This window comes from Mobula hypostoma, chromosome 3 (genome assembly GCF_963921235.1).
Source record: "Mobula hypostoma chromosome 3, sMobHyp1.1, whole genome shotgun sequence".
Taxonomy (NCBI): Eukaryota; Metazoa; Chordata; class Chondrichthyes; order Myliobatiformes; family Myliobatidae; genus Mobula; species Mobula hypostoma.
In genome coordinates, this window is record NC_086099.1 from 129,341,065 (window position 1) to 129,352,737 (window position 11,673).

At 42.7% G+C, this 11,673-nt stretch overlaps 1 pseudogene; it reads right to left on the bottom strand.

Moving 5' to 3' along the window:
- The window catches only part of LOC134343543 (SLAM family member 5-like), a 52,858-nt pseudogene extending 41,484 nt beyond the window's left edge, over positions 1-11,374 (bottom strand).
- Between the last annotated feature and the right edge of the window lie 299 nt (positions 11,375-11,673).

Sequence of the window (11,673 nt, forward strand, 5' to 3'; positions counted from 1 at the left end):
GGTATATTCATCCTGATCCACAGCTGAGTCCTTGAACACGCCCAGTCCTCTGACTAAAAGCAATCCATACCTGCTCTTCTCCCTCCAATGGCCAACTCATCGTTGTCCAAATCTCTGGAGTTTTACTCTTTAGCCTCTGTCTGTATGCTGGTGGTAAAGGACAACCAAGCGATCAGATTACCGAATTGTGGTCTGGGCACGGAATGGTAGACAAATTGTTATCTTAGTATAACAATGGTCTAGTGTGTTGGGACCCCTGGTGCTACAGGTTATGTGCTGACGTTAATTGGGCAGGGATCCTTCAAACAAGCCTTCTTGAAGTCCCTGACTATGATTTGAAATGCATTGGGATGGACTGTTGGTTGTTTGGAGATGGCATCGTACAGTATTGAAAGCACCTGTTTATAGTCGGCCTCTGATTGTATATAAACTGCAGTCAGGATTATGGAGGAGAACTCTCTTGGTAAATAGAATGGATGGCATTTAACCGTCAGATCTTTAAGGTCAGGGGAACGAGAGTTCAACAAAATCACCACATTGGAGCACCGCCGAGGTTCATCATGAAACACACAACCCCACCATTTGCCTTTTCTGAATCTGCAGTTTTGACCATCCTGTGAATCGAGAAGCATTCGGTCTGATCACTATATCTGGTGAGCTGGTAGTAAACCATGTCACGGTCAAACAGAGAACTCAACAGTCTCACACTTCTCTCTGACACAGCAACCTTGCCCTCAGATCCTCAACTTTGTTCTATACAGCCACTGCACATTTGCTAACAAAATGCTGGGTAGAGGGGCCTCATCCCTTTGTGTTTCAGCCTGGCTTGGAGTCACCTCCTCCTGCCTCGTTTCCAGCCATGACAATGAACCTTCATCCACATAAAATGCCATACCTGCTTGTTCGGGAGTTAAGTCCGTTCACAAAATCTGTGGATTTTTCACTATCATCATCATCATCAGATGCCACGCCCATTTTGAGCTTTGACTGCCATGACTCACACAATCCTGTTTCTGGTCAAATGGATCAATTCATTGGTATTCAGTTCCAGCTCTCTGGCTGCTGTCTCCGTCATCATTTGCCTTTGTCTTCCTCTTGCTTTCTTCCCTTCAATCTTTCACATAATTACCATGCATTCTAACTCCTCTTTCCTAATCACATGTCAAATTAAGTTACATTGCCTTTTCATGATCTCATACATTATTTCTCTTTTTGTGCTTGCTCTGTTCATGGCATCCTCATTAGATATTCATTTCGTCCATGATATTCTTTGCATCCTCCTCAAAAACCACAGCTCTGCTGCTTTAATTCGTTTCCTCATGTTACTAGATATTGTCCAACATTCTGAGCCATGTAACATAACTTGATAAATGTAACATTTCAGTACTCTGAGGCGGGTTGTCATGCCTAGTTGAGTGTTGGTCAGTATACTCTTCATTCTCTTAAAGGTGTCTTTTGCCATCCCTATTCTTCTTTTGATGTCCATGTCGCACCTGCCATCTGATGTCACCCAGCTTCCTAAGTAGCAAAGGTTCTGTACTTGTTTTATGTCTTCCCCGTTTATGTTCAGCCTGCACATAGGATTCTCCTTCTTTTTGGATATCACCATACATTCTGTCTTTTTGCAATTGATAGTTAGACCCATTTTTGCAGTTTCTTCAACAACTATATCAATTAAGCTTTGAAGTTCTTCCTCTGTACTTGCAATTAACACAGTGTCATCCACATATCTGAAATTATTGATGTTTTCACCGCTAATTTTGATTCTCAAGAGGTATCTTATTTTTTGTAATATTGTTTCACTGTCACATTAAACAAATCAGGGGAGAAAACACACCCTTGTCGAATACCTCTCTTGATTTTTGTAAACTGACTCACTTCTCCATCTATTCTTCCAGCGGCAGTTTGTTCCCAGTAGAGATTTCTGATTAGGCTGAGGTCTTTCGAATCTAGATCTAGAGTTTCCTGTAATATTTCAAATAACTTATTGTGCTTCACTTTATCAAATGCTTTTGTGTAGTTGATAAAACAAACCAACAAATCTTTTTGCACTTGACTAGCTCATTCTGATAGTATCCTTAACATCAATATCGTGTTTCTTGTACCTTTGTCTTTCACAAAACCACATTGTTCTTTACCCATTTCAGCTTGTATCTTAGTTTTAGCTCTTGTCATCAAAATTCTAAGAAGTATCTTAGTGATATGACTCATTAAACTTATGATCATATGTAATTCACATTCTATTGCTCCAACTTTCTTAGTTCATAATGCAATAAGTAAGATGAAGAAAGGAAAGGCAGCAGGTCTTATACAAACATAGAAACATAGAAAATAGGTGCAGGAGTAGACCATTCGGCCCTTCAAGCCTGCACCGCCATTCAGTATGATCATGGCTGATCATCCAACTCAGAACCCTGTACCAGCCTTCCCTCCATACCCCCTGATCCCTTTAGCCACCAGAGCCATATCTAACTCCCTCTTAAATATAGCCAATGAACTGGCCTCAACTGTTTCCTGTGGCAGAGAATTCCACAGATCCACCACTCTCTGTGTGAAGAAGTTTTTCCTAATCTCGGTCCTAAAAGGCTTCCCCTTTAACCTCAAACTGTGATCCCTCGTTCTGGACTTCCCCAACCTCGGGAACAATCTTCCTACATCCAGCCTGTCCAATCCCTTTAGGATTTTATACGTTTCAATCAGATCCCCCCTCAATCTTCTAAATTCCAACGAGTATAAGCCTAGTTCATCCAGTCTTTCATCATATGAAAGTCCTGCAATCCCAGGAATCAATCTGGTGAACCTTCTTTGTACTCCCTCTATGGCAAGGATGTCTTTCCTCAGATTAGGGGACCAAAACTGCACACAATACTCCAGGTGTGGTCTCACCAAGGCCTTGTACAACTGCAGTAGTACCTCCCTGCTCCTGTACTCGAATCCCCTTGCTATAAATGCCATCATACCATTCGCCTTTTTCACCACCTGCTGTACCTGCATGCCCACTTTCAATGACTGGTGTATAATGACACCTAGGTCTCGTTGCACTTCCCCTTTTCCTAATCGGCTACCATTCAGATAATAATCTGTTTTCCTATTTTTGCCACTAAAGTGGATAACTTCACATTTATCCACATTAAATTGCATCTGCCATGAATTTGCCCACTCACCCAACCTATCCAAGTCACCCTGCATCCTCTTAGCATCCTCCTCACTGCTAACACTGCCACCCAGCTTCGTGTCATCCGCAAACTTGGAGATGCTGCATTTAATTCCTTCATCCAAGTCATTAATATATATTGTAAACAACTGGGGTCCCAGCACTGAGCCTTGCGGTACCCCACTAGTCACCGCCTGCCATTCTGAAAAGGTCCCGTTTATTCCCACTCTTTGCTTCCTGTCTGCTAACCAATTCTCCACCCACACCAATACCTTACCCCCAATACCGTGTGCTTTAAGTTTGCACACTAATCTCCTGTGTGGGACCTTGTCAAAAGCCTTTTGAAAATCCAAATATACCACATCCACTGGTTCTCCCCTATCCGCTCTACTAGTTACATCCTCAAAAAATTCTATGAGATTCGTCAGACATGATTTTCCTTTCACAAATCCATGCTGACTTTGTCCGATCATTTCACCGCTTTCCAAATGTGCTGTTATCACATCCTTGATAACTGACTCCAGCAGTTTCCCCACCACCGATGTTAGGCTAACCGGTCTATAATTCCCCGGTTTCTCTCTCCCTCCTTTTTTAAAAAGTAGGGTTACATTAGCCACCCTCCAATCCTCAGGAACTAGTCCAGAATCTAACGAGTTTTGAAAAATTATCACTAATGCATCCACTATTTCTTGGGCTACTTCTTTAAGCACTCTAGGATGCAGACCATCTGGCCCTGGGGATTTATCTGCCTTCAATCCCTTCAATTTACCTAACACCACTTCCCTACTAACATGTATTTCGCTCACTTCCTCCATCTCACTGGACCCTCTGTCCCTTACTATTTCTGGAAGATTATTTATGTCCTCCTTAGTGAAGACAGAACCAAAGTAATTATTCAATTGGTCTGCCATGTCCTTGCTCCCCATAATCAATTCACCTGTTTCTGTCTGTAGGGGACCTACATTTGTCTTTACCAGTCTTTTCCTTTTTACATATCTATAAAAGCTTTTACAGTCTGTTTTTATGTTCCCTGCCAGTTTTCTCTCATAATCTTTTTTCCCCTTCCTAATTAAGCCCTTTGTCCTCCTCTGCTGAACTCTGAATTTCTCCCAGTCCTCAGGTGAGCCACTTTCTCTGGCTAATTTGTATGCTTCTTCTTTGGAATTGATACTATCTCTAATTTCTCTTGTCAGCCACGGGTGCACTACCTTCCTTGATGTATTCTTTTGCCAAACTGGGATGAACAATTGTTGTAGTTCACCCATGCGATCTTTAAATGCTTGCCATTGCATATCCACCGTCAACCCTTTAAGTGTCATTTGCCAGTCTATCTTAGCTAATTCACATCTCATACCTTCAAAGTTACCCTTCTTTAAGTTCAGAAGCTTTGTTTCTGAATTAACTATGTCACTCTCCATCTTAATGAAGAATTCCACCATATTACGGTCACTCTTACCCAAGGGGCCTCTCACGACAAGATTGCTAATTAACCCTTCCTCATTGCTCAATACCCAGTCTAGAATAGCCTGCTCTCTAGTTGGTTCCTCGACATGTTGGTTCAAAAAACCATCCCGCATACATTCCAAGAAATCCTCTTCCTCAGCACACTTACCAATTTGGTTCACCCAGTCTACATGTAGATTGAAGTCACCCATTATAACTGCTGTTCCTTTATTGCACACATTTCTAATTTCCTGTTTAATACCATCTCCGACCTCACTACTACTGTTAGGTGGCCTGTACACAACTCCCACCAGTGTTTTCTGCCCCTTAGTGTTATGCAGCTCTACCCATATCGATTCCACATCTTCCCGGCTAATGTCCTTCCTTTCTATTGCGTTAATCTCCTCTCTAACCAGCAATCCCACCCCACTTCCTTTTCTTTCATGTCTATCCCTCCTGAATATAGAATATCCCTGAATGTTGAGCTCCCATCCTTGGTCACCCTGGAGCCATGTCTCTGTGATCCCAACTATATCATAATCATTAATAACAACCTGCACTTTCAATTCATCCACCCTTGTTACGAATGCTTCTTGCATTGACACACAAAGCCTTCAGGCGCGCTTTTACAACTCTCTTAGCCCTTATACAATTATGTTGAAAAGTGGCCCTTTTTGATGCTTGCCCTGGATTTGTCGGCCTGCCACTTTTACTTATCACCTTACCACTTTTTGCTTCTACCCTCATTTTACACCCCTCTGTCTCTCTGCACTGGTTCCCATCCCCCTGTTGTGAACTAACCTCCTCTCGCCTAGCCTCTTTAATTTGATTCCCACCCCCAAACATTCTAGTTTAAAGTCATGAATTAGTAATAGAATGAATTATCACCCTTGAAGATTATGGAATTGAAAAACTTACTGATTTAATCAATAACATTTATGAGACTAGAATAATACTAGAAGAGATGAAAAAAATCAGTATTTATCACTCTTTCTAAGAAACTTGGAGCAATAGAACGTGAATTACATAGGGCCATAAGCTTATTGAGTCATATCACTGATTCTTCTAAGAATTTTGATGACAAGAGCTAAAAGTAAAATAGATCATTAAGTTGATTTTAAAGCACATTGCTTAAAGAGAAAAAATATACTGCAGGTTGCAGTGAGAGTGATTCGAAAGAGATGTATTTAGCCCACAGAACATCACCATGGTTCTCTGGCGCCATTTTGTCAGGTTGCTAAATCAGCATGAATAACTTCACTCAACTCAATGCTGACTCATACGGACTCTGCAGCTCCGTTTTATTTATTTACTTTTCTTTTATTATTTGCATGATTTGGTCATTTGTCAGCCTTTGTTATTTAATAGATTTCATAAATTATATTGTATTTCTTCATTTTCTTGTAAATGCCTGTGAGAAAGCAAATCTCAAGCCAGGCATATGGTGACCTGTATAGTTGTATTTCTTGCCTTATGAAACACCATTCACCTGGTCATAAGTGAAGTTTGGCACTCTGAACGTTGAGGGGTAATAACTATTCCCGAACCTGGTAGCTCCTGTATCAGCTTCCTGACAGTAGCAGTGAGAAGAGAGCGTGGCCTGGATGGTGGAGTCATTGATGATGAACGATTCTTCCTGTGGCAGCCCTCCCCTCCATGCAGATGTGCTCAGTGATGGGAAGAGCTTTGCCTGTGATTTACTGGGCTGTGTCCACCACTTTGCTGTAGACTTTTCTGTCTCTGAGCATCGGTGTTTCCATCCCAAGCCTGGCCAAGCTTCAGGAACCGAAGGCAAGTGTTGCCTCTCAGCGAGGATGATAGACAGGACTATTCCACTGGGCTGAGCTCCAGAGACATCTGTACTGTCTAACCTGTTGCTCTCGTTGATTTCACTCCCTGTTTTTGCTGATGAGATCAGGGTGGATCTGATGGATTTTGCTGGGCAAGAGGAGAGTGGTCAGATGTGGGAATAAACCCATTTGGTGATCCCATCTTCAAAACCTGCAGAGCATTTTATACTTTCTATCAGTGCATTGCCTTATGAGATAACACACACCTCTGAGGGGGTTGCATGGCTTTTACTGGAACATTTCCACAAAGTCTGGGACTCTGTCAGTGTGCCTTTCACCTTAATTAAAGCTTTATTTCATCTTCTTTTATTTCCAATAAAGTTACTTTGGGAACAAAATAAATACACAATAAGAAAGGCTGGAGTAGAGGCCAAGGGAAGTAAAGCACGGTTGCTTCTGAATAAGACCATAACACCACATTGGAGCATAAGTAAGCCATTTGGCCCATCAAGTCTACACTGTCATTCCATCATGGTTGATTTACTTTCCCTCTCAACCCTATTTTCCTGCCTTCTTCCCATAGCCTTTGATGCCCTGACTCAACGAGAACCTACCAACCTCCACTTTAAATATAATCAATGACTTGGTCTCGACAGCTGTCTGTGCCAGTGAATTCTACAGATTCACCACCATCTGACTGAAGAAATTCCTCCTCGTTTCTATTCCAAAAGGATTTCCCTCTACTCAGAGACTGTGCTCTCTGGTCCTCGATTTCCAAACTATAGGAAACATCCTTTCCACGTCCAATCTATCTAGGCTTTACTAGATATCAGTGAGATTCCCCCCCTCATTATCCTAAACTCCTGTGCGTACAGGCACAGAGACATCAATTGCTCCTCATCAATTCCTGGAATCATTCTTGTGATCAAATCTCGATCCAACATATTGATACAACTACAAACATAAAACACGACAGTGGCTATATTTCATTTGGAGTTTGAGTAGATTTGGTGTGTCACCAAAAACACTCGACAGTTTCTACAGATGTACCGTGGAGAGCATTCCAAGTGTTTGCATCACTGTCTGGTGTGGGGGGAGGGGGAGGCTACTGCTCAGGATCGAAGTAAAGTGCAGAGAGTTGTAAACGTCATCAGATCCATCATGGGCACTAGCCTCCGTAGTATTCAGGATATCTACAAGGAGCAGTGCCTCAAAAAGGTGACGTCCATCGTTTAGAACCCCCATCACCCAGGACATGTCTTCTTCTCATTGCCATCATCAGAAAGAAGGTACAGGACCCTGAAGGCACAAGTTCAACAATTCAAGAACAGTTTCTTCCCTTCTGCCATCAGATTTCTGAATGGACATTGAATCCATGAACACCACCTCAATTCTATTTTATTTCTACTTTTGCACTACCTATTTAATGTAACTATTTATATATGTACTGTTTTTCTCCATTATTATCTATTGCATTGTACTGCTGCTGCAGAGTCAACAGGTTTCGTGGCATATGCCGGTGATGTTAAACCTGATTTGACTCTCTTCAATGCCAGCACGTTTTCTTAGGTAAGGGGTTCAAAATTACTCACAATACTCCAGTCTGACCATCGCCTCATAAGCCCTCAGCATTACATCCTTGCTTTTATGTTCTTGTACTGTTGAATGAATGCTAATATTGTATTTGCCTTCCTTACACAAGGACTCCCAAGTCCCTTTTCACCTCAGATTTTTGAATGCTCCCCCGTTCAGAAAGCAGTGCTCGGAAGTGCATGTCCCTGCGCTTTGGTAGAAGGAATAAAAATGTAGACTGTTTTCTGCTGGGTGTCTGCAGAAGGACTTGGACAGATTAAGTGAATGGGCAAAGAAGTGGAAGTTGGAATAGTGTCAGGAAGTGTAGGGTCATGCACTTTGGTAGAAGGAATAAAAGTGGGCACTGTGTTCAATCTGCCACTGCTTTGCCCATTCACCTGATCTGTCGAAGACCTTATGAAGTGCCCCTGCTTCCTCAACACTACCTGCCCCTCCCCGTACCTTTGTATTGTCCTCCAACTTGCCCAGAAATCCATCAATTCCATCATCCAAATCAGTGAAAAGAATCGATCTAAGCACCAACCCCTATGGAGCACCACTCGTCTCCAGCAGCCAACCAGAAAAAGCACTCCTTGATCCCACTCTTTCTCTCCTGTCTGTCCATGTTAGTAACACAGCTCCCTCGATGCACAGCTTCACAGAATAATTTATAACACAAGAGAATAAACAGCTCATTATTCTTGCTACTAAGAGAAAGACCCTCAGCCTTATCCCAATGAGCCTATATCCATATCGGTCCCAGTTCATTGTCCACCCTTGAAAGGGGTTTAAATGTGGGGTGAGTCTCTGCCTCATTCACCCTGTCAGACAGAGAAACCCTCTGATCCATCCTCCCTCTCCCCTCTAATCCTTGCTCCTGTTCCTGTAAACCTCTGCCCCAGTCTCTGGCCCTTTGGTCAGGGATATTGGCTCTTTGCAGGCTTGTCATCACTTTACACATTTGAGTAGTCTCCCATCACTCTCATCTGTCCTGGGGAAAATGTCTCCAGCCTGTGAGATCTCCCCTCTTAATGACAATGTTAGGGTCTCACCAACATCATCATGACCCTCCCCCACTGGCAGTCTCAGCAGTGTGATCCCATCTCCCCTGGGATCTGTTGGATGGAATTGTAGCCAGTGTCCCCCTGTGCTTTCCAGGTGTCCGAGACAGTCCCATCTCTCCTGTGATGTGGTGAATGAAATTGTACACAGTGGCCAGCTATGGTCTCGGGGTGTTTGACACAGTATCACAATCATTTCATTGTACTTATAATTTGAGCGTTGATGAATAATGAAAGATGTTCTGTACACCTTTTCAGACTATCCTGCTGACTTTAAGCAACTGTAGATGTACACTCCAAGATCCCTCCATTCTTCAGATTCTTCAATTTTTTTGTGTATTCCCCACCTTATTACATCTCTCTAAATACATTACCTCACACTTCTCTGGACTAAATTGCATTTGCCACTTCTCTGGTCAGCTGAACAGGTCCTCTGTCCCCCAGAAGTTGTCATCTTTCCCCCACACTGCTCACCACTCAAATGATTTTTAATCACCTCATGCTTACTGTACAAAGCTGTCCACCCATTTGAACTTAAACTATTATTATCTGTAACAAACCATCAGGAATGCTCTCTTTCGAGCCCCATGGGCTTATACTTTCTTCATCAGCTGGTCATGTGGCACTTGGGTAACAAGTTCCTAACAAGTGAGGAATAATTCGGAGTGTTGTGTTCAGCTCTGGCCATCTACAATACTGTGCAAAACTCTGAGGCACCCAAGAGTTTTTATATGATTTTAAATGGTTTGGCTCCACACAGCCCTAATCTCAACATCATTGAGGCTGTCTGGGATTACCTGGAGAGACAGAAGCAAGCGAGACACCAGAGTCCGTCAAAGGACTGTGGTGAGTTCTCCAAGATACTTGGAACAATCTAGCAGCCGATTTTCTTGTAAAACTGCACGACAGGGTGCCTCAGAGAATTGATGGAGATTTAAAGGCAAAGAGTGGTCACAATAAATATTGATTCGATTTAGTTTTTTACTGTTTATTCCTCTTCATGGTAATTTTTTGCTATCTAGAAACTTCTCATTTCATTATTTTTAAACTACCTTTGCTTTACAGAATTTTTTTAACGTGTGCCTGAGACTTTTGCACAGTACTGTACCTACAGGAACGATATCAATAAGATTGAAAGAATGCAGCGACAAATCACAGGGACTTTGCCAGGACCGAAGACTTGAGTTATAGGAAAAGATTGGGCAGGTTAGGATGTTATTTCCCTGGACTGCAGGAGAATGAGGGGAGGCTTGACACAAAATTATGAGGACTATCGAGGAAATGCATCAGGCTTTTTCAAGTGTGTTGGGTGGGTGGAACTAGAGTTCATGGGTTAAGAGTGAAATGTGAACATCAGGGGGAGCTTCTTCAGTCAGAGGGTGGTGAGGGTGTGGAACGGGCTGCCAGAGGAAGAGGTGGATGTGTGTTCAATTTCAAAATTTAAGAGAAATTTGGATAAGTAATACACATGAATGGGAGAGGTATGGAGGGCTGTGGTCTGGGTTTGGATTAATGGTCCAAGCAGAATAACAGTTTAGCATGGTCTGGATGGGCTGAAGGGTCTGGTTCTGGCCTGCGGTGTTCCATCAGATTATGCCCCTCTGAAATCCAATTAAAACATCCTGAAAAAATGTGATGTCCCCTCCCTCTCTCTTTGGGAGGGAGCTGTCTCCCTCGTGTCTCAACATTGCAGGGATGGACAGGGAAGCTGGTGCTGGAGTCAGAGTTGGTGGGTCTGAGTGTCTCGAGCTTCTGTGAAAGGCGATCAGCATGTCAGGATGTGGTAAGCATGGCATCAAACGGTGACCAGACAGGAAATGGTTCGACCGTCACAGCATGAGAACAGCAATACGTACAGCAGAAAGTGGAACATTATTTACCGTTCAAACAAATATATGAGAGAGGGAGGGAGACAGAAGGACTTGCATAAAGCAATTGATAGATGTGTTGGAGGACCAAAAAAAAATGAAAGAGCTAAATGAGACCAAAAGAAGGATATTGAAGGTGAAAGTGTGTGGATAGACGGAGTTATAGAGAGAGAGAGAGAGAGAGAGAGAGAGAGAGAGAGAGAGAGAGAGAGTAGGTGAGGTAGGCTGAGATTATGAACCTCAACAGAAGTTGAGGAAGGCAAAGGTTGACGGTGAAAATTTGGAACTGAACATCTTCTGATAAAGTGTGTGAATCAGCAGATTGGGACATGACCATGATAAACGGCATTTTCACACACTGAAAACCTGTAGACATCGAACTGTTCTGTCACCAGAGCTGAAACATTAACATCTGACCTTACCCAGAAAGATGGCAAATGCAAAAGCACAGTTCAGGCAGAGAACCCTTTCCAAACACTTCCACATCTTCAAGCTTGACTGGTGAGCTTGATGGCCTGGAGAATGTGACAGAAGGAAGTAAGACCAGGAACTCATATGTCATAATTAAGTGAGATGCACGTATTTGACAAAACATCATACTGGCACTCCCAGTTCCTTTATCTCACACAAGTTTTCTACTTTCCTGTTTTGAACTTGTAGCACTCTCCTCACGAACAACAAATTCTATAGTGTTATCAAACACTCTAGTTTGGAAAACCGATCACTATCAGCTCTCAGCAATAGACTTCATTTCCGTGGGATATTACCCCTTCTCCCCACTGGTG